Below are 7076 nucleotides of genomic sequence, written 5' to 3' on the forward strand. Positions count from 1 at the left end.
TCGCGTCTGTGTCTGTCACGCACACACATGCACAGCTTAGAGAAAACATTAACTACTAAATGTTTATTTTCATTAACTACCTGAATTAGTCATGAATTACAATATGAATATGAATGTTGTTAAAGCATGTATTAACACACTTGTTAACTATTACTGTATGTTTAAATAATATGTATAAATGTACATTTAAATAGTTTATTAATAATTTACCTACACTTTCCAAACAATCTTATCAACCACTGACAACTCCTATATAACTGGTTTGTAAATAATGTAATACTTAATTTAGAAATGATAAATCGATTGCTAATGATACATGACAATACAATTATTGAACACATTATAGATATGCTTATAAATCAAGAATAAAGTATTTATTAACTGCTTATTAATGTATATTAATGCTTTATAAATGATGAATTAACTATTTACTAATGCTTAACTAATGATTCATAGCGTATAGTTATTATAAAGTGTTACCAATATGTTTACTTTATTCAAGTTACAACAAGAAATACACCAAAGATGTGGTTCCCAGTATCAAGAAGTTAAGCTGGAACGTTATTCCTGCCACAGCATCTACTGGAAGTCACACAGCAAGTCAACAACAACAAAATGTGTATAAACGATAATCAGTGTAAAATCAGTACAGATGTAATATAATCAGTGTAACTGTAGGGTGAAAGTCATTTCAATACAAGTAAAATGATCATCTAAAATGGACTACAAGCACTATATCATTTAGGTAATAAATAAATCAAAAGATGTGTAAATGAATATAGAATGGTTATAAGTTTAGGCAAGTTTATATGAATACAGAAAATAATAAAAAGAAAATAACAAATGGATTATAGCACAAGCCAACAATCAAGATATGTACTGCACAGATGGCTTTACAAAGTAATATCCCTTACTTTCCAGCAGCAGAGTTAAATGCAAGAACAGTTAATCAAATATAACTTCTGAAAATTGCCCCAAAAGGCAGAACGCTGTTTTACTAAAACTTTTATTTTAAGTATGACTCCAGCTCTTCTCTATGTCAAGCATCCATTTGACGTAACTCTATGGTTAATGTTTTCTTAAAGTGCAACACTGTTGGGGATTTTGTCTGGGGACAAATAACAATAATCCATGGTCAATCCTTCATTCCGAAGTTTGATGCTTTGGGTCACCTCGTCTAGTTTCTTGCGGAAAGTCTTTATGGCTTCCTTCATTGGTTGCTCTGTGAAGTGCATATCTGGATACATGCCTAAGAACAGCTGGGAAAAAGTAAATTCTTCAGAGAGGAGAACAACATTTTTCATTCTTTTTACATGGAAAACTGACCCTCACTCAGACAAGCTTATAAAACACCCGTCCTGGCAATACCGTCCTGGCAATGTATGTTTTAAGGTCAGCAAACCATTTTATAAGATTTTAAATAAAGAGTTTCTATGCCAATTTTATTTTATTTCACAAAGTTTTTAAGTTGAGGTAGAGAGAATACGAGCGTTATAACTTGAGTTTGGAGCAAAAACATGGTTCATAATTTGTTGTGTTTTGATGCTGTGCTAAGCTAATATGCTAGCTAGCCTGATGCTATCAGGTGCGATTGTTTTTTATGAATAATTGTGAATGGTAAAGCTCAATGAAATGTTTATTTTTGTAAGAAGGGCATTTGATACAGTTTTAAAGAAGGTGAAGTGAGAAGTTTGATCAAACAAATGAGGGATTAAAATAGAAACTTGTCAGAAATTATAATGAAGACAAAAGAATAATAATTAGAGCCATAACCCGGCTGGAGAGGTGTGAATGTGTGGTTATACAAATGGTAATCAATACGGCAAAAACATGGTTTTACTATCTAATAGAACCATGGTTCTATTAGATAATAATTACTGTAACAGTTACAGTAATAACAGCGGTCGTCTGTGTTCTTGCTCTGTGTTCTATTAGATAATAATAATAAGATGAGTTATTATTATTACAATTTATACTCGATGATAACAAAGCAGAGCTCACAAACATGTAACCCCATTTAATTAATAACATATATTCTGTTAATCCCCAAACACGCCGACTGGTTAGGGACAAGTGGGATTTAGCAAAGAGTCAGTTAATCAGATTGATTACACTACCTGGCTGAAAATACATGTACGTAGGCAGAGATGCAGAACACACAGACCGTAGCAAGCAAACTATCTACAGCAATTTAGGGCTGCAACAACTAGCCGATAAAGTCGATAATAAAAATAATCGACAACGATTCTCATAATGGATTGACTAATCCATTATGAGAATCGTTGTCAATGATTTTTATTGGTCTGCCACCAACTTCCACCAGTCACGCCAAATTACAGCCCTGAATAACACATTTCTATGGACAAAATGCATCTAAAAATAGTGGAGTGGAAACAGAGTGAGCTGATGCAGGAAAGGTACATGATCCAAGTGCCCAAAACATGAGAATTGTTTATTTTAAGCTTTAAGCGAATGCATTAGCGTTTAACACACCCTGTGATGACAAATGTGTGTGTCTGTGTCCTCAGCACAAAATGTTCATTTTACATGTTATATCCACTGATCTATAGAGAACAGCAGTTACTGTATATCCTCATCTGTAAATGTTACTAATTTATGCGAGTATTTCCATTTTGTATGAAAGCGTGTCCTGACAGTCTGCATTAAAGCTTCAAACTTCACTGAACGAGCGGCGGGCGGACGGGCGTATGCGCGTCAAACAGACAGAACGCAGTCAAGAGGGAGACCATTAATATTCAGTGCAAAAAGCATAAATTTAGCTGAAATCTGAAATCTGCTGTTGGACGCTATATTTAGGTTTAAAAGTCAACATGTAATTCAAGTATTTCTTGAGAGTAGTAACTGTAAAGGGATAACAGCGTGTAATTGAATATAAATGTAAGACGTTTGTAGAGGATAAAGAAATGACAGTAACAGGTACTGTGTCCAGAGCGAAAGTGTGTATGTTCCTGCAAAATATTTCTCTTATGTGTTAAAACTGAGTTCGTGTTTTTTAATATTTGAATGTACGGATTTAAACTGTCCTTTTGCATAGTATCTTATTTTGCACATAATGTAGGCTATAGCACAGATAGACCCTTATGAAAATTAACCATGGTTCTATTAGATAGTAAAACCATGTGTTTGCCGTATTGATTACCATTTGTATAACCACACAAATACCAGTTAAACTATGGATTGAAGCAAAACTATGGTACATTTCTAGTTACTATGGAATAACTATAATAATCCTGTTTGATTTTATTTTTATTATTTGTTTGTTTTATTCGTTGTAGTACCATGGTTAAATTTTGTAAAGTATATTCACTATATATGTGTTCATAGCACTCAGCTGACACGTTTGAAGGACAGCATTGGGCAGGATGGGGAATAGTGTGTTTTGTCAGTAAAAAAGGGCTACATACAATTTAAAACATAATCTTTGGCCTTTTGTTTTTTTTAAACCGATACCTTGATGCCCTAAACCCCTCAGCTACCAACAGGATCATTCTTTTTTTATTTGATTTGGTCAAGATTTCTGCCATGTGCTCTATAATTTCAGGTGGACAGTATAACAAAATGAGATGTCAAACCTCATCGCGCTGGAACCGAGTGAGGCCCCAAACTGTGCCTAGAACCTCACTGGAACAATCCCGGTCCGGCAGACTGTCCATGATATATTCCAGGTCCACTTGGCCCTTCTGTTGGGGAGGCGGCTTGCGCATGGTGGAGGTTGTTCCCCTACCACTTACCAGTTTATTGCCTCCCAGACCTTCATGCCATCGTCTCTATAATGGTACTTGGGTGCATCTTCCATTCCTCGAGCTTTTATGGCCTCAGGGAAACACAGGGACTTGTAGGTGAAAGTCTCCATGGCCCTTTTCATCACTTCCTCAATCCCAGGTCCACTTACGCTACTGATCTTTAGATACAGATAATTCAGTTAATCTTTGGCCGAAATATTTTCAGAAATGAACTAGGCTGTAAGCACATATTGATCTTACTGAAGTGATGATCATCTAGGAGGTTATGTATGAAGTTTTATTCTGGCAGATATTTAGAAACTACACACTACGGTATATTAGAGAAAACACCAGCTAACTAAATACAATGAAGCCTACAAAACAGAAGACATCCCTAAGCCTAATAAGGTTAGAAATTACGGCTTTCCAGATTTGAATAGAATTTATTTGGATCCTAAAAAGATGCTGTTTATCTGTGGAAATATTACATTAGGTGTAAAGCTACCTTGCTGAAGATTCCGTCTTCATTGATGAGCCTTTCACGGCCCTCTGCGTTGATTGCAATTGTGAAACGAACATGAGGTATCAGTAACTGTAAAAAGATAAGAATCCATTTAAACGTGTGCATTAAATCTTAATATGTATTCAAAAAGCATAACCTCAAACACGAAAAGTGGTTTCCATGCCATGCAATGAAGGATTTTGGTTAACATTAAATGGTTGTTGAAAAAAAGGCAAAGATATCAGAACCAGCTGTCCTTTAATAAATTGACATACATGAAATCACAATCTTCAGCACTGTTCAGCTTCGCACTGAATCTAAATATCATGACTGTGAATGGAAAGTACCTTGTATACAGGATGGACTGCAGAAAGCTGTCTGTACATGGCCATTTCAAAAACCTCTGATATCAGATGTGTCTTGAGAAGATGGGTGACCAACTGGTGTGTGTTAAAGTCGGAAGATTTTACCCACATCTTGGCAAGCATCCAATCATGCTCATCATCGTTTGGGAGAAAAATTGGGCTTGTTTCCCCTGAGTGTTGACTGAGCTGTTTCAGCAAAGCAGACATTTTGGTCAAGCACAGACATTAACATCAATTCACAGCAAAATCACTTTCCTTTTTACTTAATTGATACCGAATCTTTATGGGACACATACCTGGATGGCAATTGGCACTATTTGGTTCAATCTGTTGTTGTATAGTAGGCAGAAGGGTGCAGTCAAATAGTACGGGGTGTCTGGGTGTGTCTTATTGGCTGGTACTCCCTCTAATATTTCATAATCCGCTATGTAGATGTTTCCTGCCTGTAAAGATATTTATTAGTGTACACTTTTATTGGATATTTTATTAGTGTATAGATTGGAACATTTGGTTTGTAAGTAAAAAAAAAAACATTGAGTCATTTACATAAACTAAAAGATGTGAACGATGTCACAATACAGTAAGCAAGTCTTGAATTTGATCATTGACCAACCTTTAATTCCTCTTGAAGTGTGAGACCTCTCTGCAGACAGCCCTCCACCATCTCATGTGTGACGGGAAATTTGTCCGGAAGTTCCTTGCACTTCCTGATCATGACCGGATTGCAGCCATTCAAAAACTGATAGCCAAACATGTAATCCGTATTCCAGTCCTGTATCACGTTCTCTGTCCAGTTTTCAAAGAGAAACACTCAGTCAGTTGTCAAAGGCTTTACAGGTGTGAAAAAAGTGCCCCCACATGGTTGGTTTCCCACATTCCCACATAGTTTTTGTTTAGATGAAGAAAAACTATTACAATAATAACAAAACATTCTTGACAAAGGAAGAAATAATCCAAACCTAGTAGAGTGTTCTTGAGGTTATAATTTCCAAATATCTTTTCAAAATCTGCTATATCTTTCCAGGACTCAAAGTAACCTTTAAAAGAGTCCAAGGAGGAACTCACAAACCTGAAACAGAATACATACACTATATTTATAGACATGAACACTATTTGCATAAGAAAAATTCAGTATCAAACCAACAAGGACTGTGGGCATGACACATTCCGCCCAAACTTACGCTCTCCTGAAATCCCCAGTAAAGTTTGAGTCTTTTTCCTCATCAAACCGAACGTCTAAAGGAAGTTCATCCAGTTTGGCATCTATGCTCTGAGGGAAGCCCCGGCGCCACTGGATCCATCTTCAAATAAAAAATGACAACATTTACTTAGTTACACCAAGGTCAAGTGTTTATTTTTCCTAATAGCCCAGTTTAATGCGTAGAGACGATTATAAACAAGACATTTGTATGTTGGTTGCCTAGCTTTTTCCTTTTTTTTAACATACAAATTGCAATCAATCAATCAATCAATCAATAAAATATTGGTTTCACAGACCGGGCTTAATTAAAAACAAGGACTAGGCCTTGGGTAAATTAGGATATTTAAGTCACTTTTATAAAAAGGCCTTAGAAAAAAACATTACTGGTGTGCATCTTGAGACAAAACAATAGCACTGAAATATGTTTTAGTTAGTGCAAGTTATTTTCAGTTAAGATGGCTCAAATATGCATTTTAGTCTGGGACTAGCTCAAGCCTTGTCTGTGAAACCGGGCAGTTATGTTTTAACAGTAACCTGTTTTTGGAAGTGCTCCAAAAAGTGTCAGCGTTGCCAGAAAACCATTTTCAATCAATCAATCAATCAATTTTTATTTATATAGCGCCTTACAGCAGCCAAAAGGTGCACAAAGCGCTTTCCAAAACAAGCATCAAACGACAACATAAAAACAAGTCCAACCAAGCAAGTCCAGCAATAAGAGTCAAAAGCTTGATTAAAAAAGTGTGTTTTCAGATGAGTTTTGAAAACACTCAGCACCGTGATGTTTCGGAGGTGCACAGGGAGTGCATTCCACAACTTTGGTCCTTGAACACGAAATGACCGGCCTCCAAACTTTTTATACCTGTATGTTGGGGTAACCAGAGAAATATGATCAGAGGAAAGGAGTGTTCTGGCTGGCTGATATGTTTTTACTAGATCAGTGAGGTATACTGGGGCCAAACCATGGATGGCCTTAAACACAAACAACAGAATTTTATACTCCACCCTAAACTGCACTGGAAGCCAGTGAAACGAGCGGAGGACAGGGGTGATGTGTGACCATTTCGATCTATTAGAGAGAAGATGAGCGGCTGCATTTTGTACCAGTTGAAGGCGACTGATGAGTGATGTATTTAGTCCAGTATAGAGGGCATTACAGTAGTCGATCCTCGAGCTGATGAAGGCGTGAATTGCTTTTTCAAGGTCGGCTCTGGACAAAAAATATTTGACCTTACTAAGAAGTCGTAGCTGGTAAAAACTCGCCTTCA

The sequence above is a fragment of the Gobio gobio genome (genome assembly GCF_949357685.1).
Source record: "Gobio gobio genome assembly, chromosome: 5".
NCBI lineage: Eukaryota > Metazoa > Chordata > Actinopteri > Cypriniformes > Gobionidae > Gobio > Gobio gobio.